The sequence below is a fragment of the Podarcis tiliguerta genome, assembly GCF_965153285.1.
Source record: "Podarcis tiliguerta genome assembly, chromosome: 12".
Classification (NCBI taxonomy): domain Eukaryota; kingdom Metazoa; phylum Chordata; class Lepidosauria; order Squamata; family Lacertidae; genus Podarcis; species Podarcis tiliguerta.
The window spans coordinates 26,357,458-26,378,413 of NC_139545.1; the positions used below are offsets into that span (position 1 = coordinate 26,357,458).

A 20,956-nucleotide genomic window follows, 5' to 3' on the forward strand; every position below is an offset into this window, starting at 1 on the left:
GAGTGATTGCTTAGATTAGTGCCTAAGCACTAAAGGGATGAATATCCAGAGTAGATATTCTCATATGTCAGTTATATAATTTGGATTGTCTTGCCTTAGATTCAAATACAAGTTTTTCTTCTTCATTGTTTATTAACGGTTTGTCCTTAAATGTGTGTCATTAATAACTCCCATCTATGATGACAGTTTAGCACTTCCCAATGATTTCCATGGGACCTAAAGTCACCCAACACAAATCTATTTAGGAGTAAGTCCCTTGTAGATCAATGAGATCAGATGCAATACAGTACTCATCTCCCCCACTGCAGTCAATGGGCCTCAAAAATATTTTGGTTTCTGATAAGTTGAGATTGCAGTTTTTTCCCTTCTGGTTCAACACATATCTCAAAGGTTTCCTAAGAACTGATCTGCAGATCATGGTGGAGAATTCAAAATAAGAGCTGTACACTGCGCAGGGAGCCTACAAAAGTACTGTACACCAGGCTCTTTGCTTCCAAAGTTATGTTTCCCAACTCATTAAGGTGATGCGGGAGATCAGAGCTAGTATGGTTATCCCTGCAATGCCTCATCACCTGAGGTGTCTAACAGGGGTGGATTTTGATAATGTTTGGTAATATGGTGCCCTGAATGAGCCCAAAATTTGGTGCTGCCAAATAGATCTTCTCAGTTATGGATCTTCTCAATTTTGCACCCCCTCAGCTCAGTGCCCTTTGCAGGTGAACTGCCTGCACTACCTAAATCTGGTGCTATGTTTAAAAAGGTAGAAGTAAAGGACCCCTGACAGTTAAGTCCAGTCTCGAATGACTCTGGGGTTGTGGCGCTCATCTGGCTTTACTGGCCGAGGGAGCCGGCTTACAGCTTCCGGGTCATGTGGCCAGCATGACTAAGCCGCTTCTGGTGAACCAGAGCAGCGCATGGAAATGCTGTTTACCTTCCTGCCGGAGCGGTACCTATTTATCTACTTGCACTTTGATGTGCTTTTGAACTGCTAGGTTGGCAGGAGCAGGGACCGAGCAATGGGAGCTCACCCCATTGCGGGGATTCGAACCACCGACCTTCCGATCAGCAAGCCCTAGGCTCAGTGGTTTAGACCACAGCACCACCCGTGTCCCCAGTGCTATGTTTAGAGTCCCTTAATAAGGTTATAACATTACCATCTCTGCCTTTAGGATGCCAGAGAATAATAGGGACATCTGTGAATAAATTGGATTACTGTAAAAGAGCAAAATATAACAGAATTGCTGCCCCTTTGTGAGCACTCTTTCATGTTCCAGCCAAATTTGTATCCTTGCTGTGGGAGAATTGAAATGCAGCCCAAGGTGTATAATATAGATGTGGCATTATGCTGACAAAAGTGTCCTGATATGCATTTATTTTGCTTAATCATGCTGAAAGCATCGTTGCATGGGCATAAATGATGGAACAATTGCACTCTTCAGAATTTATATGACATGATATTTAGAAAGTGAAATGAAATAAAAGTGGCTGCATTTAGATGTCAAAGGAGCCTCTGCATTTTTATTTTTTTTAATATCAAACAAAGCTTGTAATTTCTTCTGAACACACAAACTGCGGTTAATATTAACTATGGTTTGTTTGAAACAAGGCAGCTTCAAATCGCAAGTGGGAAAGCTGGCTTGTTTGATCAAACCATCGTTAAGATTAAAGCTTCTGATCTCATAGTTGCTCTGAAGGACGAGAGGGAGTGTGTGGACTTGAGAACTGTTGTAGTTCATTTCCATCACAGTAAACCATGGTTTATTATGACATCCAAACATAGCAGTTGCCTCTCAATCTTGACATCCCATATAAATATTGTGTGAAGGTTATCTCTTCCTCTGGCTAATCCAGGCTTTTCAACTTCTCCATTTTTACAGCTCTCCTGCATCAAGCAACCCTCTTGTATGTAGAAGCTCATGTAAGCATTTGTCCCAATCAAAAACCCTTTTGGTCCCCTCAAAGAAGGTGGCTCGGTTTTCAGTATTTTGTGATAGACAGATTCCTCATCACCAGAAATTAGAATAATCTTGAATATCCCGTGACTCACAACAGCACATTCAAGGCTTGAGGGAGAACCAGATATGGCAAGCTGAGTTAAACACAGTTGGGCAAGAGAAAGGTTCAAATGACAGATTCCAACAGATTCCAAGAATGTGTGAGAGGGGCTTGCTAACCCTCCTCTCCCCTGCTTGCACCCAGGAGTCATGCCTCTTGCCACTCATAGTTGCCACAAACTCACACGTACAGTGCCTCCATGCAAGAGTGAATGACCCAGTCATTGCCCCAACCCCCTTGTGTAAAGGCACACATAGAGCCTCTTCTCTTGAAGAGTGTATGTCAGTGTGTGTGTGTCACATGGTGTATCAGTGGCAGGAGGCGAGGCTAGCCTGTCTGGTTTCCCCTCATGATGTCTTTTGAGTGCATGCAGAGAATTGTCCGGACTCTACTAGCATTTTGAATAAAAAATGAAAGTTGTAGGGCAGCAGCACTCAGTGCATTGAACACTCTAACAGTGTTGGTAATTGTTTATTTTAACGAAAATGCCTGTATCTCTTTTAATAAAATCCACACGTTAAAATGCTTCTGTCTTTCATAAGTGCATATAGCAGAACAAACAATAAATTATTTTAGACACAATCTAATATCTCACTTCTGCACTTTTGCCTTCTTATCTTTTTTTCAACAGCACAACAAACAGATATATAAGTACAGGAAATAACACAACTTATTGTATTTAAGACTGATTGTATTTGGAACTAGTTAAAAAGGTTAGCGACTGGTATGCTCAGAATAGGCAGTACATCTTAAGTTGTATTCAGCTAACCTTTCATCAGAGTAGACCCACTGAAATTAATGGACTTGAGTTAGCCATGGCATTTCATTTCAATGCGCCTATTCTGAGTAAGAGTTTGTTGAGTGCAGCCCTTCATTTCCATTTAATGTAGCCAGGTACTATTCTATGGGTATTATGAAAGGCTTTGCAGTTTCTCAATATGCAGTATTGTAAAGTGATTCTTCATGATAAACTTTTACAGTGTGAATGCCTCTACAGCAGCTGTACACTGTGTGCTTTTTGGATGCTAAAAAGTACATTAAAAAACAAATACCAAGGTTGCACCCTTACTATGAGTTGAGATCAAAGAATAGTATAAACTAGTATAGGGGCTTTGGTCTTAGATTTCCTAAACATTTTATCCTTTCATGCTACCCGACAAACATTTGAAATTAAGAAGACTTTTAAAAGCAATGTGTATGGATTTGCTATTTGGAAAAAGAAAAAAAGAAATAAAAAGCACTGCACACACGGAAGCTTTCCTTTGGATCTCAGCCACAGCCATCTCATCGTTCCATCAAATCCCCCTAAAGCTAATTTCCTACATTTATCCTGAAATGTCCTTTTGTGAATAATTATGCTGTGAAACGAGCATTTTTGGCAATGGAAGTTTGGAACAAGGAATTATTTAATATTTGAAGAACAGAACCCTAATCACAGTGATTTATGTAAAAAGTCAGATGACAGGTATTAAAACGGTAAGAAACGTTAAACCAATGCTGGATATTCTCCTGACTTCCTCTGACAGCATATGCAAAGTCAGTGTTACAGGCAGCTTTGCCTATTCAAATAAAAGAACCCAAAGAGCAAAATCACAATCCTGTGCGTACTTTTTTCTTGGTGGAATAATTTAAAGTTTTTCCCATGTCCATTAGGCCCTTACAACCTAATCTCGCCTCTGCCGGTTGCTTCCATGGTGAGATCATTAAGTAAATTATTTTAAGATCAAACAGCCTGCAGTGACAATGGAGTTCCATGTAAGGTAAATGCTTCAAAGCCCCCTCCCCACCCTAAGCCCCCTTTTCCTCCTCTCTCAAATTATAGCTCTATGGGCTATTCATCACCTCTCCATGGGGCTTGCCCCCACCATTACTTGGCTTTTTGCTGCAGGCTAAGGTAGCACTGCTAATTGGCCTTTGTAACAAAACTGACCTGTGGACAGGATAAAACTTGTTTGGAGCTTTAGAGACAAACATTATTCAAGGTTAAAAACACATGAATGCCATGGCTACGTCACCATAAAAGGGAGTGAATGAATTTCTTCCTCTGCAGCTCTTAATGTGAAAGAATGTGTTCACGTTGTGTCCATGCCAAACAAAAGCTCCTTCAGGTAGTTGAACAAGTCCCTTCTCTCTCTCTCTCTCTCTCTCTCTCTCTCTCTCTCTCTCTCTCTCTCTCTCTTCCTCTCCCTCCACCCCTCCCCTTTAAGGATAAGAAGGTCTATCATTTTCTTTATTTCTCTGGAGCCCCTCACAGTAAGGACCCCTTTGATCTGAGAGAAGAATGGTAGATGGAACAATTTAACTGCTCCATACAGGTGCAGGGAGTTTATTTGACAGGTTGTGGCTTTTATTTCTACCACATTAACTGTGTGCATACAAATAGGCTCTTGACAGATTTTGAGCAGGTAGGAGCCGAACAATAACAAAAAGAGCCTTGCACAAAAGCTAGGTACACCTGCGCGCGGATGGCACAATTTGAAAATGCTGAATAAAGACAGGTAAAGCCATTAAGTTTCCTGCTGTGAGTGAATTTTTACAACTTAGAAAGACAGCACATGGCCAGGAGAGGGGAGAGAAGCTGGAGCAAGTAAATAACACACGATGCAGACAATCACCTCACACTTTAAAGCATCTCTTCTCGGTTGGAGTTATTTTAAAATAAATAACTCTTCTGCGTGAGCGTTGTACGGTAGCACCTAAATTATATTGTCTATAACAGAGGAGTGGATAGAAGGGAAGAAGGAATGTGAAAGAAAGCATGTTCAAATCATGTTTACTCAAACCAGCACTTTTTTCAAAGGATGATTATCTGTGTGAATTATCTTACATTTACAGTTACTCATGATTGCAACTGGTGAAGTGAAAATGTAGCCTTTTAGCTTTGTAAGCTTCCTCAACCCACCCCCTTTCCCTCTGGTTTTTCACTTAAGTGCAGTTAAAATGGCTTGAATAAGAAAAAACACTGTTCAGTTGGCTACCATCTGCAATAACACGTTGTGCTTGGAAGACTGGATGCTCACTTATGGAATCTGCAAAGTTAATTTTGCACATATTTCTCCACCACCACCACCTGTTTTAAGACTTACTTTCCCCACCCTTTTTAAGGTACAACCAAAAACCAACAATAAAATGAACTAGAATAATTAATAAAATATTTCATAGTTGTAAAGCTTACTGTGTTCTATTTATTCTTCCAGTAATAGTTTGCTTTAAGGATTTTATCTGTATTTGTTAAAGAGAAATCTCTCACATTTATTGTTTAAGAAAGAGAGTGGAAGGTGTAGCACAGACAGACACACTTTCTGCGGTTAAGACTTGTAGAGAAACATCAAATCAGAAGAGTGACAGGTCTAATTTTCTTAGACAAAATACAATTCTCAGGAAGTAAATAAGATCAAGCATAGAACTGAAGGTTGATAGCTCTAACAATAGCTGTCAGCCCCTATCAGCAAGCGCAGGCATCTGCATAAAAGGTCAAAGTTAGACATGTTTTAAAATGTGGCTTTTTAATATCAAAATGGGTTTCTGTCTTAATGCGGAAGCTCATGTTGAGGTCATGAGCTCTGTGAAATTCTATGAACTCTCTGATGCAGGTATTAGCTCTACATAATATTAAGTGTTTCTTCTACATAATGTGCATATGATTACAATATTTGAGAGAATGCTTGTTCACATTTGCCAAGAAAGCTGATACCCTGATCATACGGGCATCATGTGTAAAATAACCAGGTCTATAGCTTAAATAACCAGCTCAACAGCCCCATTCCTGATGTCACCATCCCATTCGCAGGCTCCACAATGTCTGTGTGTTGAGCAGGACATGTGAAAGGCAGTCGGTTTACATATCCCACTTAACATGCAGATACTGAAGAGTAGACCACTTTTGGGTCATGGCAGGGTCCAGTTCTTTCCCCTCTCCATGCAGTGTGGTCTGGTTTTTTTTGTTGCTGTTGGTTTTTGTATCTTTGTTTTAGATCTTGCTGTGATATGTGTGGAAATTGTTCATTTGGTAGTGTTTTATTTATTGTTTATGACTACTTTTGGTAGTTATGTATTTTTTCATCTTGTAAGCCATCTTGAGCATGGTTTGAGCTGTGGAAAGGCGGCATACAAAAAATAATAAATATGTATGCATTTTATGCCTGATGTATTTATGAATCTTTTTCATTGACAAGTATAAGGATAACCAGGATTGGTTAAGTCTAGCCAATTCTGGCCAGAAGTTCATCACCCTGAATGCTCCCGAATCCATTTCTGTATTTGAAACCTCTGATTAATGTAGCCTCAAGCAGTGCTTTATAAATGCTCTTCCTGGTAATAAGGAATTTATTTATTTCAGAAATTTCTATTCCACCTTTCTGCACCAGAATATACTCAAGGCAGTTCAAAATAAAGCAACTTCAATACATAAAACAATCCACCATAAGAACAGTAAGACCAGCCATTAAAAAAACATAAGCAAAGGCCAATTTGGGAAACTGTTGCTGGGCAGGATCTTTGTAATTATTATCATTATTATTATTAGTAGTAGTAGTAGTAGTAGTAGTGGAATGATTGTCAGTAGGTTTGTACTGGATGAGGTGATTCCTAAGGAACCTTGGCTCCAACTGCTCAGCCAGAATCTAGAATTGAGCTCAGAAACAAACTACTAGTAAAAAAAAGGTAAAGGACCCCTGGACGGTTAAGTCCAGTCAAAGGTGACTATGGGGTTGCGGCACTCGACTCGTTTTCAGGCCAAGGGAGCCGGTGTTTGTTCACAGACAGCTTTCCGGGTCATGTAGGCAGTATGACTAAACTGCTTCTGGTGCAACAGAACACCGTGATGGAAGCCAGAATGCATGGAAACGCCATTTACTACAACAACAACAACAACAACTACTACTACTACTACTACTACTACTACTACTACTACTACTTATTATTTATACCCTGCCCATCTGGCTGGGCTTCTAGCAAAATATAAAAATACAATAATTCATCAAATATTAAAAGCTTCCCTAAACAGGACTGCCTTCCTGCCACAGCGGTTCCTATTTATCTACTTGCACTGGCATGCTTTTGAACTGCTAGGTTGGCAGGAGCTGGGACAGAGCAACGGAAGCTCACTGCGTCACGGAGATTCTAACCTCCGACCTTCCAATTGGCAAGCCCAAGAGACTTAGTGGTTTAGACCACAGTGCCACCCACATTCCCTAAACTACTAGTAACCCATGCAGTTGGCATAGGATCTATTACCAACTTTAGTGTCTGGGTTCTGGACTAACCAAAGTTTCCAGATTGACTTAAAGGGCAGCTTCATGTAGAGTGACATTATATTAATCCAATCTGGAGGTAGATAGGACCTGAATAATGAGATTTTTTCTTTCAGATTGTAGATCTGATGGCTGACATAATTATTTATAATTTGATAAGTTTGAAGCTAGCATAGTACTGCAGCAGCCATGCTACATTTTCTTTTTTTATATATAGTTGTCATGGCTTAGTATTGATAGCCACATACAGTTCAACTGTGGGAGTCATAGCAAGTCCAGTTGTATCCTATCCTGTGACCTGAAGAATGTGTAGTGTTGTCTGTTTCATCTGCAACAAAAGAGTATCGACAGACATTCTCAGTGGCTGCCCTTTTCTCTCTCTCCATCTCATGATAGTAAAAATGAAAGAGGTTAAGCAGATGCACATAAGAAACAGGGTGTATTGCGGTTTTATTGGATGGTTCTTCTTCTTACACTTTATGCTTTTTTATATAAAAAAAATCTTGTAAACCACTTTGAAAAGGCAATTGTGCCCTAAAAAGTGGCTAGGTAATAAAATAAATACCGTATTTTTCTGTGTATAAGACTAGGTTTTCCCCCTAATAAATAATGTCCAAAATTAGGGGGGCATCTTATACACGGATAGTGTCCCCCCATTTTCTTAAATCTGAGTCCCCCAAAATAGTGGGTGTCTTATACATGGGGGCATCTTATAGATGGAAAAATACAGTATATGAAAAAAATATAATTTCCACTTTTTAGAAAAAGAATAGCAATGCAACTGAGAGCCTTTATTCCATTGCTTGTTTCTTTAGATTACTATGTTTTTTAGGTATTTAAACTGCCAAAACATTTTACTTTTGGAAAGACTGCCAAAAGTAGTTCTCACAGGAAGCAGGATCCGAACACCGGGGCACCCTCCCCTCCTGTGGTTTCCAGAAACTGGTATTCAGTGGCACTGCTACCTCCAGCTGCGCGCAGAGCACAGCCATCATGGCTAGTAGCCACCGATAGCTCTCTCCATCCATGAATAACTGAAAGACAGTTGCCGAGGATCAAAAGTGGTAGAGTGTGTTGTGATCATGTCCTGCTTTGTGGGCTTCCAGGAGGCATCTCACTGACCACTATGAGCACAGATTGGTGGACTATGTTGGACTTTGGTCTGGCCCAGGAAAGCTCCGTTTTTGTCCCTAAGGGAACAAACATATATTGCTTCTGAAATATTGTCAGTGCATTCTGCAGCTATAATCCAAGTGATTACAGAGTGATGGGCAAACTGAGGGTAAAAATGATATGAAATGTATTAGTGAAATGTTGTTATTGAACAAATAATTCATCTAGAATGAAGGCAAAAATGTTCAGAATCTTACCATATACCGCTTATTTGGTCTTTTCTACTTTAACGCTGGAAAATAAAATATGCTGCAGCAAAGCAGATCATATTTCTGTTAAACCTAGTACAGGTTTACGAGGGTCCTAAAACTGTAACAAATCTGGAAATTAGTGTCAGATTTTTTTTAATAAAAAAAGATTCTTTATAGGCTGTTATTTAGCTAAATATATGATAGCTGTTTGGCACTTCCAAGTATACAGATTTGTTTAAAAAAACGTAAATTCATGTCTGCCACCTGCTCAATCAATCTCCATTTCCACAACTGTTTCTGTAGAGAGGCAGTTTAAAGCATTCTGGGAGATCAAATATACATTACATAATAAACAATAACAATAAGTGGACTTGGCTGCATGTGGATCAGAACACAGATTAAATTTCGGATACCAGTTGAACATCAGTCTCCACCAGCCTGCTGATTTGAAGGGCATGGTTCTCTATAAAATCTCAGGATATTCTGCACACATTAGTGCCATGTGGAATGTTGATAATACAGTTTCAGGGAAGGCTTCTACATTTGGAAATGAATTGCCTAAAAATTGTCCTTGTCATTCAGTAGGTGGCACTCTTCCCTATGAGCAGATAATGGTATGTCTCTATATCACTTGTATGGCTTAGGTACAGCTATCTTTTAATCTTTGACATACTCACTATGACCACTGGGGAAGTTTTCAGTGAGAGTAAAAAGAAGCAGTCTTTTTATCATCCAAGTTCCAGCTCCAGTAATGAATCAGGAGTTGGGAAACGTAGTTGTTCAACTGTATTGGTGAAATATGGCACTACCTCTAATTCTTTAGTAATATTAGCTACTGTGATCCTTTACTAATGTGGTGTGGGGTGTGTGTGTGTGTGTATTTAGGCACCAGGCAAAAACATTCTTCTTCAACCAGGGCTTTGGCTGTTAATGATCTATAGCCTTTTAAAACAGGGAGTGTTTAAAATGTATCCCCCATCCACCCTTGGTTTTAATTGAATATAGGGGCTTTTTGTTTGTTTGCTGCTTTGTTTTGTTTTTGCAAAGGCATTTTGAGTTGCCTGTAGCTAGAAAAAGCATCTAATGAATTTACATAACAACAACAGCAGCAACATACACACATCCTCCTGCTTCTCTATGGCTGTTCACCCCACATCACTGCCTCACCATCACCTCCCCTACTTCCATCACTACCTGCATTTTGGCACATTTATGTATATTATATTTTGCTTGTGGTAGTGAAGCTTGTGATACTGCTTAGCTAAGCTGGCCCACCAATCTCAATTGTTGAGGGACCAAAATTATATGCAGCCCAGCTTCTGTGATGGAAGAGAAGGATTTAAATTTGCTTTGAATCCGAACCTCGCAAGGTGAGAGGGAAGAGACCCAGAGCAAAACCACATATTGACAAGCTACAGCAACCTTCCTCAGTCTTGGCTCCCCAGATGTTGTGGGACTACAGTACCATCTTCAGAGACATTTACCCGCAAAGTTTCAGCCAAATGTCCCCAAGCTGCTGAGGGAGAAGTTATGATGAAATCAAATATTTAATGGCTAACCCATGAAAAGTATGTCTGGCAAGTTACACACCTTGCCCCCCCCCCCCAAGTTACACACCTTGCCATTTAGGTGGAATGTAATTCCACCTGAGGCCGGTAAAGCTGACATTGCTTCAGTTCAAGGTTGGCTCACCACAATCATAGCCTCTCTGGCGTCTGAATTAAAAACAGTGCTACCTCAGGTTACAGACACCTTGGGTTACAAACACTTCAGGTTACAGACTCCACTAACCCGGAAGTACCGGTAGTACCTGGGTTAAGAATTTACACTGTTCTCAGGATGAGAACAGAAATTGCGTGTCGGCGGTGTGGTGGCAGCGGGAGGCCCCATGAGCTAAAGTGGTCCCTCAGGTTAAGAACAGTTTCAGGTTAAGAACGGACCTCCAGAACGAATTAAGTTCGTAACCAGAGGTACCACTGTACAACCTTTCTAGCCCTTATCTGTCCATAATTAGATTTCAAGCCCAGTTTTGATACTGAACCCCTGATCCTGGATGGGATAAAGAAGAGGGGAAAGAGTGCCATCAGTTATTGATCACACTGTAGTCCAAACTATCAGTTTACCTCAGTGTGGTGTAGTGATTAAGAGTGGTAGACTCGTAATCTGGTGAACCGGGTTCGCTTCCCTGCTCTTCCACATGCAGCTGCTGGGTGACCTTCACTTCTTTGAAGTCTGTCAGCCTCACTCACCTCACAGTTTGTTGTGGGGGAGGAAGGGAAAGGAGACTGTTAGCCGCTTTGAGACTCCTTAGGGTAGTGATAAAGCGGGATATCAAGTCCAAACTCTTCTTCGTCTTCTAGCTGCACATAGGCATTACAAAACAGCAAATACAAGCAGGAAGTTTGTAAAACCTGACAGATCAAATGCTAAAGGATAGGGCAGTGGTTGTCCATTGCTTCCCACTGGTGTTGGCCCAGCAGCTGAAGGTCTACCCAGTATTTAGGAACAAAGAAAACATTGTCTGGCACTGGCTTTCCAGGTTTTCAGGCTGGGCTCATCTGCTGCCCAACCTGAGGATGCTGGGAGATTGAGCCTGGGATCTCTCCTGAGTTATGGGTCTTCCCTAGTATGCCTGAGAAGCCCAGCAGAATGAGCAGAGTTATATTCTGCCCAGTTCTAGATGAAAATTGTTGACTAGGGCAAGCAAAACGCTTTCAGTCCCCATCTCTACTTTAAATTGACATATATGGGTCCCGGAAACCCAGTGTAAAAGGAGCTGTCCATTCCGTGATTGATAGACTATCTTGCCCTCAAAATGGCAGATTCGAAACTGGACTGTAATTGTTCAGATCATTCATCCAGATGTATTTTTTAAAGATTTGAAAGCATCTCACGTACCTTTAGATTTTTTTGGAAAGCATTCCTCCTGCTATGGTCATCATCATCGCATCAGTTAAAATAGTCTGCTCAAGAGTGGCAAATTTCACAAGTCACAATGGGTAAGGTTCAAGGAAGACTAACTGGAAGACTGCAGATCTCCGAGAATTATGTCCATCCTCAAGTTTCAAAAAAGACCTGCTATGCAGGTTTCTTTTTGAAAAGCAAAAGTCCAATGTCCTTTTGGGCACACAGAACCAGTCTACAGTTTTATGGAAGATGGCCAAAATATTGACCTTTAAAAAGCTAAGTGTATCCACGTGCTTTTTCATAGCTTTCTTTTTGATTGACAGCTAGTTGTTATTTAACTAGCAGATATTTGCCACTGGACTGCTACAACTAAGACATAGTATACTCCTCCAAAATGCAGGTCTCGCTTTGTTTGCCTGAATCTTCATATTGGTGCGCCCTTGGAAAACGTCATAGAAATCAATGAAAGTGTTCTGATGATCTTTGTACTGCAGTTGCCCCAGGCAATATAATATGCATATCTTGCTGCTTAATCTACCTACAGCAAACTCTATAATTTTGATGCATACCCATGAAGCATAGGACGAAATCTCTCTGTGTGTAGTTGGGTTTTAGAATAATCAGTTCTCAGACTGTGGTCTGCAAAGAGCTATTTGGTCACATGATTCTGGCTTTTCCCCTGGTTTCCAGCTGCTAAATTGCATTAGATTCCCTCTAAAAATACATTAAATACTTTCCAGCTATTACTTTGCACACAAGTAAGCAATTGGTGTAGGTGCCACAAGATTGTTATATGATAGTGAATGGGAGGGAATGTGGCTCATTAGTGCCTTATTAAGGTATGATCATATTATGGGAAAAGTTTGTTGATCCTCATTTTTAAACCATACTTAACAGCAGCAAATATAATGATGGTCTTAATATCAGTTTTGCAGTAAGAATAGAACAGATGAAATAATGAGGTTACTTATGGCTGTTCCTTGAAATTATTTACGACTGTTCTTTTAAAGTTGGCATACACTAGGAATTGTGGGGTTTTTTTCATAAGGATTCTGTGATTTAGCTTCCCCTGGAATAGAAAGTATTTCATGTCTTAGGACAAAACAATTAATTAACTTTAAAATACATTGTTCTGTATTTACCACTTCTCAAGCTGGACTAAATACCGGGGGCAGTAACACCCTGTCCTGAAAATACAACTGAGTTTTCTAAATTAAATAAAAAAACTTGACCTGGTCTATTATTATTGGTGTCAAATTGTTTTGTGAAAGGCATGTCACAATTAACAAGACAGCCATTCAACCAAATTTATGGCTTTTATTCTTTTTAACCTAATGAAGGCTATAAAGTATGATCATGTACTACTCATAAAATAGTACCACATAACACTATTCAGTTTTGAGAAGAGCTTAAATTGTCATCTTTTTGTTGGACTAATGATCAAATATTGATATTTCTTCAATTCATACAAACTTATTGCATGGAGCTTGGTCAATATATTCTGATGTTCACACCAGGGATTTGGAAATCAATGTAGTTTTCCTGTTATTCTCTTATGATTAAATCAATTGAAGTTATTTACTCATAGCACAAAATATGCACAACTGCCAACCCTATGGCTTTTTTGAATTGCTTTCTTGCTACCATTGCCCTCTAATGAGAAGGTGCAGGTTCTCTTCAGGGGTTGACTAAACCTGCTCATGTATACCAGCAATTTGAGGTGCACAAATTGTTCGTTATTAAAGGCTACCAGTGTTCCCACCAAAATGCATCTTTATCATTTGCCATTGCATTAACATTGACAAAACAGAGTAATACTAAAACTCAGCAGCGTTGATCAGACAATGGCAAAATGACAGTCATAAGAGCTACAACCATGGTTTATGACATGTCTGTGGCAATCTAGAGAGACCAGGAAAAACAATGGAAATATCAATTCCATTGAATAGTAAGGCAAGTCTTGGTGAGCACTCTCATTTCAATCAGGTATGAAGCCATTTAGGAAAATGGTAGAACATTTGAATTAACTCCATTCTTACTGAAATAATGCGTTCTAAAAATTGGACTTTACAAACATAGGTTGATAGCTTAAGACTTCAGGGATTCTTACAAAATAAGCATCAATCTTTATAATATTGATCATTATCTTGCCAAAAATCTGTGGGTATATAGGACGGTGCTGATGAATCCTAATACTCTCAAATTGTTATTTTTAGAGGGGATATGATCAACAATGTTGTCTCCAATGATGTAGAAGATATAGCACAAGTAGGGCTTAAGTTTTAAATTTATTAAGCCATGGTGGGTTCATAACAGCCTGGGGAAACATGGGGTGGTGGATTGTTTTATAAAACTGTCTTTTAAATATCTGGATTTGTCTTTGTTTTAAATTTATTGCATCCAACCCTGGGATCGCATGATAAAGGGAAGGCTAAAAATGCTAAATAAATAAAATAAAATAATAAAGTGGAAGGAAAACGAGACAATTGTGATCACATTTCCTGTTACCACAAATGTCCCTGAGCTTGCACTTATCTACATTCATGTGGAAGCAGTAGTATGTGAACTGAAAGTCGATGAAATCAGTTTACAGTTGAATATGAATGATTCAAAAAGAGGTATGGCAAGCATGATCATGTATACTTCCAGTTCCCTTACTACTTTGATGAGATTGTGGGAAAGGATTAGAGTTGAGGCCCCCATTTAAAGCAGTATCATACCATTTTAACAGTCATAGCATTCCCCAAGGCATCCTGGGAACAGTAGTTTGTTAAGGGGGGCTGATAATTGTTGGGAAGCCCACATTTGCCTCGCAGAGCTGCTGTTCTGAGTTGCCTAGGAAGAGGGGTTAATTGTTAAACCACTCTAGGACTTGTAACTCTTTGAAGGGAATAGGGGTCTCCAAACAATGCTCAGCACCCTTAACACAAATTACAGTTCCCGGGATTCTTTGGAAGCCGTGACTGTTAAAGTGGTATAATAGTGCTTTAAATGAGGCTTAAGAATGTTCATGAGTAGGGAATTTGATTACCTGTGATATTTCCACATATCTCAACTGGTCCCGAGACTGTGCTGAATCAACATATTGATTAAACTTATTCCAAATCTCAACCACAACAAAACACCTATGACCCACTATTCTGTCCTGTATGTGGATTGGCTTGTCTTTTGCCATAGTGGAAAGTGGTAAAGCTCATGTCCTGAGTTTTGACAGCTTGGTTTTTCAGAAGATGATAGATAGATAGATGATAGATAGTACTATATTTGTCCTAAATTTCAGCATTCTAGCTGGTAGAGATCTTCCCCAACAATTCTGATACTCCCAGATTGATTACAAATCCTAGTCAACATGGGTCTTAAAAGTTAATGGTAAGGTCTTAAAAATCAATGCTAGCATGAACTAGACATCAATGGAGCAACTTCAAATTAGAGTACTATGACCTGAACTCTTAGAACCAACAGCAAGCACATGAGACTACAATACTCTGAATGTAGCAGAGTCTGCTAATAGAAATTCCCAGGGGAGCCATTCGGGGGAACTGTGGAAATTCCACCTAAGTTTAGTAAAATTATATTCCATTGCCAAAATATGAAGATATAAAGACAAGAGAATGATACTATAACATTAAACAAATTGGAGTAATATTCTCTGTCAATAATCACAGTGCAAAACTGAATTTTCTATTTATCTATGTGATCCTGAAGTTTGTGTGGAGTAGTGGGCAACACCAAGCAAGCTAATTCATACAAATTAGTTATTCTTGAAAACATCTTCCCATTTTATTCAGTTGTGAAAAGATGGGATAAGAGCAAATTGTTCCTCTCTTGTATACAGCATTCAACTAATAGAATAGTTAATCAAATCCATGTTGATAGGTGTCAGAATCTCCCAGATATAATAAACAGCATATACCATATGACAGTGGACACACACCACACCACACCACACCACACCACACCACACCACACCACACACCACACACGGTTCCAAAAGCAGAGATTTGCACAGCATCTTAGGGTTGTATGTTTAAAACATTGGCTGTTTCAGCTGTGTGCAGGGCTGCCAACTTGAATGAAATATTGGTGTGCCAGGTAAGTCCCCCCCTCCTCGCATGATGTGGGAAATGCACACCATTTGAATGGCAATGCCTATCAATATTGGGAGGGCCCAGCCCCCTCAAATATTTTATTGGGGGGCTGGAGGGACCCCGGCCCCTAAGAGTTGGCTCCTATGTTCTACAAGCCCAACCCTGGCCCCTCTTGGCTGCAGAACCATAATGGGAAAGGAGAAGAAAGAGTGGAGGGGATGATCCATGTGGAGAGGTCTTGTAGCAACAATAGCTTGGGGTTGGTGGCATTTCTTTTAAAAACAAGTTATCTGCACAGAGGTAGCAAGGGAGATTTCTTACACCAGAGTCATTGGCCATTATGTAACACTGTCCAACCACAGAGTGCATGCATCTGCCTTCACAGTCTGAGGTGGCTGTGCCCCTGAGTGCCAGTTGCTGGGGGCCACAGAAGGGAAGAGTGGTCCTTGTGCTTGGGTCCTGCTTGCCAATTTCCTACTGGGACATCTGCTTGCCCACTATGGGAGCATGATGCTAGACTGAATGGGCCCTCTTTGGCCTGGTCCAGCAGGTTCTTCCTATGTTCTTAGAAGTTGTAGTCCAAAAGACCTGAAAGGTATGATGTTAGCTACCCCTGGCCTACATTACTGACCAGGGAAGAATTGGCTTCTTTATTCCTTATTAATTATCTCCCTGCTTTTCTTTGGTGTGTTTGGGGGGGGGGGAATGGACTTTCTGCGTTTCTCTCCCTTCTGGTTGGAAGGAGTGCGGATTTTCCACCAAAGCTCCTGCCATTGTACATTCAGTAATTCATTAATGACACACCTGAAAGGGCGGTTTCCTTCCCTCCCCTGTTCTGTCCCTTCATGAGACTGAAGACTGCCAAGACTTCCAAGAACACCTCTAAAGCCTGGCCATCACTCAGCCTCTCATCTCATTACACACGCCAATAAAACTTAGTGGCCGTCTCTCTCCACGAGCAATCTTGCTAATGGATATGGAACCATGATTGCAAACAGCGTTTTACATACAGGAAAGCTGGTTTTGCATGTATCTTGGCAAAACCTAATACAGTGGAAGCACAGGGTCGATCTTCTTCTTCTTCTTCTTCTTCTTCTTCTTCTTCTTCTTCTTCTTCTTCTGTGATGTGACTGGCAGGCTGCTTGAGAAGCGAGGAAACGCTTCTGCCAGCCTGATTTCCTCATAAAGACAATAGCTTCCCCTGAAGGCTGTTTCCAGCTGTAGCCACTTGGAAGTACCCACATCAAGCATGTATCACACAGATCTGTCAGTTAGTTCTGGAGCCAGAAAATTGTTGTTTCAAATGTTACAGTACAGGAAAATCGCCTCTCTGCACTCGCTGCCAAAAAAATGACAGCTTAATTTATGCCATGCTGAAGCTACATTACAGAGCCATTGAGGCTGGCAGTTAAGTACACTCCATGCTCACATCTCTCTCCCCCCCGTATGCAAGTGCACTGGGGAGAGATACACAGGGGCTGTAATAGGGACAATTGGCTGCAGTGTTTTCCATGTCAGTGGAACTAAACACAGGTGAAATGGTTAGCAGCCATAAAATGATTTATTTATTTTTTTACCTTGTATGCAAAACGTGGTGTAGCAAGCATGTACATTCCCAAATAATTGGGAGAGATGTTTGGTGGAATTGGTATGCATGAAATAGACTATGGAGAGGTTTGTTCACGTCAAGTCCCCAGGTTTTATGTGGCGTGGGAAGGCGCCGTGATATTATCCATGCCTTTGAAAATTATTCTGTATCCTTGGTTCAAGACCTTCAGAACCTGGCCATGTTTACACTTTCTGAAATTAAAAAATCTGACAGCATTAAAGCACAGCCAAGTGTCAATATTTGTCATCAAGGTTTTCAGTAGGTATTAAAGATGCACACTCCAGTTTTGAAAGTGAACAACAAAATCCCATCCAATTATCCCCCAGGATGTATCGAAAGATTGTTATTGTATAGCTGAGGCCAAAGTGTAATCTCTTTAATACCAGAACAGCCATCAGCCACATATTTTGGCAAAGTGTTAATAGCAGAACTGGGGATTACCATGTGATATTCTTTTCCTCAGCTGCCAGGTTTATTTATATGAAACCTATAGTAATCCCCCACCCCCAAGGATTTCTTGATATTAAATAAAAAGCTGGAAAATGAGAAAGCAATTCACTTTTATGAATTCAGCAAGGACAAAAAAGAGAGAGAGAGAGACCAGAATTTTAGACCTTGTTTTATTCATTCTACTTCCTTTTTGCTTTTATGGCACATCTCCATTCTAATGCCAGCAGAAGTCTGATGCTTGTTTAAAATACTTCTGTAGATCTAAAAGAGCAGCTGTGTGAAAGAATATCAAGAAATGTGGGATTATAAATTAAAACTATTATTCAGAGTTAGGGTCCCATTGAACTAAATGGGACCTACTTTTGAGTAGACATGCATAGGATTGCACAGAGTGGTTTTGATTGAAGATACAATTGCAGGCATCAAGTTGATACATATAAATTAGCCGAGTTAAATTTATAAAAGAAAATGGTAATGGCAGCATGTTATATTATCTATTCATGCTACAGCCATTCTTACTGTTTATGTTGTTTATATTTTGTTGCACACCACCCCCAGTCTCCAAGCGAGGCAAGATTCCAGGGGTTCCAGGCACTAACCTAGTAATATTTTGGAACTGAAGTGCAAAGGAGACGGTGGTATCTCTATGATACGTGGATTACCGTATTTTTCGCCCTATAGGACGCACTATCCCATAAGGCACACCAGTTTTTTGGGGGGGAAATAAAGGGGGGAAAAATTTTTCACCCCCAGGCACGGGGCTGGGGCGGGGGAAGCCCGAGCTTCCCCCAACCCCAGCCCCCAGAACAGGCAACTCTCCGCAAGTCGTGGGAGCCTGGCGCCGGGCTCCTGTGCTTTGCGGAGAGCTGTGCGAAGTCTGGGCACGCCCAGCTCAGTGCGCCCAGGCTTCAGCATGCAGGCAACTCCCCGCAAGCTGCGGGAGCCCAGCGCCGGGCTCCCGTGCCTTGCGGAGAGCTGCGTGAAGTCTGGGCGTGCCCAGCTCAGCGCGCCCAGGCTTCAGCATGCAGGCAACTCCCCGCAAGCTGCGGGAGCCCAGCGCCGGGTGCGCACCGACCCCTCTCGCTCTCCAGGCTTCAGCGAAAGCCTGCATTCACCCCATAGGACGCACACACATTTCCCGTTCATTTTTGGAAAAAGTGCGTCCTATAGGGCGAAAAATGCGGTATTTACACATATATACAACCTGAGTTTGGGATGGTGGGGTTCACAGCATTAACACCCCAATAGGATCCTGCTTCTCCCATAACTGTAGCCTAGGATTCAAACAGAAATCAAACATCATGCTCTGACCCTCTCTCCAGCTTGCTGCTTTTACCAATCAGCACCCTTCTTTTCTCTAAGTCACATCTCAGCCAACTCTCAACTCTGGATTTTGTTTTTCTAACTATCTCAGAGCTGGAGGAGGGGTTCCACTCAGTTGCTGTCTGGCACAGAGCCCCCGCCCCTTGTCTTTCTTAATAACTCATTACCTTCCCTTTGTTCTCTTAATGGCTCATCTCCCAGGCAATCTCCTGAACACAGGAAGCTGGGTCCAGGAATTAGAAGACTAGCATCCAGTTTAAATCTCCAAGTGGAATTTAGATAACTTTGCTTTCATCATTCTAACTGAGCATTCAGTTTTGGTCCTGAAGATGCAGAAGCAAAGGCCAAGACAACTTCAAGGATCTAGCTAGGCTAGACAATAAAGATAACAATCTGTCTTGTAGTGGAAGACTGCCATTGACTACAAGCACAAGTGCCATCTGGCTAGCTGGCAGGGGTGGCAATGACATTAACTTAAGATCAGGTTTCACAGAGCAGGTGGCAAGAAGTATTTGTTACATGTGCTTCTGGCAAATCTGTTTTACCTGGACATTTGTTCATTGCTTTGTGTTGTCATTGGCTTTGGAACCAGTGTGGGTTATCCAACAGCTTCAAGAGCAGGGAAAGAAGACTGAATTACTTTGCTTCAACCCTTTTAAAGAATGGAGGCTATAATATATTTAGTGTCTCTAATGCAGGCATGTCCAAAGTCCGTTTTGGGGGCTTAATATGCGGTCCACCGGTCGGTTTAATCCAGACCCTAAAAAAAAAAAAGCTCAATAACTTTGGGGTAAAATCATAAAAAAGCTCAACAACTTAAATCCTAAAAAACGTCAACAATTTTGGTTGGCCCTCATGCATGTTCACTTCATCAAATATGGCCCTCTTTGAAAAAAGTTTGGGCACCCCTTCTCTAATGGGATAGCAAACGGGGATGCCAGACAATACATAGACAATCTTAGTGAATTCACATCAATGAAGCCTAATTTCATTCACACAAGGACCCTGCAGGAGTTTGCTCAGCGTACGTCAAAACATTAGCTATCGTACTTGTGTCGGTTCAAAAGATGGTTGAATAGTGTCTCTCTCTTCTTCTTTTTTTAAATGACAAGGATGATCCTGGAAATTGCAGAGCCAATTAGCTTGACTGCTACAGTTCTTAAGAAGTTAGAACAGAGAACAGGAGCGGTTGGTGAGGTGGGGCAGCAGCACTCCTCTGAGCTTCAGTCGCTTGCATCACTGCTGCATACCAGAATGGAATGAAGGCGAGGAGGTCAATCAGTAGCCATGAACCTGCATGGTGCTGCTCTCTCTACCCCCTGCTTTCAACACCATGGTGTGACCCCAGCTGGTAAAGATGCGGATATCCTTGGTTACCTATCAACAGCCATATGTATTGTGTGCAACAGTAGCAAATGCCGACCATATCTGCTCAATTGATTTCTGTTTCGGATACAGAAAAAATAAGTGAGCACCAGCAACTTCTGTTTTCATCTGAATTTTCCAACATCCCTAGTAACAAAACACTTGTACTTGGGCAACACAGAAATCTGCCTTCCTGCTGGGTCAGAGTCAGACTATTAGTCCATCTAGCTCTCTCTTTTCCACTGTGACTGGCACCTACTCTGGGGTCCTAGGCAGAGGTCTTCCATACCACCAGCTCCTTTGAGCTAGAAATTTGAGAGATGGAACCTGGGACATTCTGCATGCAAAGCATGAGCTCCACAGCTGAAGTACAGTCACTCCCCAAGTCTGGTGCTATTCAAATTATCTTATGCTTGAACCTTCCTTTTCATATCATTTTTTTCTTCTTCAGTGATTTATTACAGTTACTCTAGGCCTGGAGAGCAGAAGAGAAGCCAGCTTTAGCTTCTGTCACTGGCCAGGGGACCAAGGGCCACTGAGAGG

General features: G+C 41.1%; 1 long non-coding RNA gene across 1 annotated transcript in view; it reads left to right on the forward strand.

Moving 5' to 3' along the window:
- Window positions 1-20,306, forward strand: part of LOC310660668 — a 54,946-nt gene extending 34,640 nt beyond the window's left edge. The window contains exon 3 of the long non-coding RNA XR_014503594.1: window positions 20,161-20,306. This is a non-coding gene — a long non-coding RNA (uncharacterized lncRNA). The remainder of the gene's footprint in view (window positions 1-20,160) is intronic.
- Window positions 20,307-20,956: the final 650 nt, after the last annotated feature.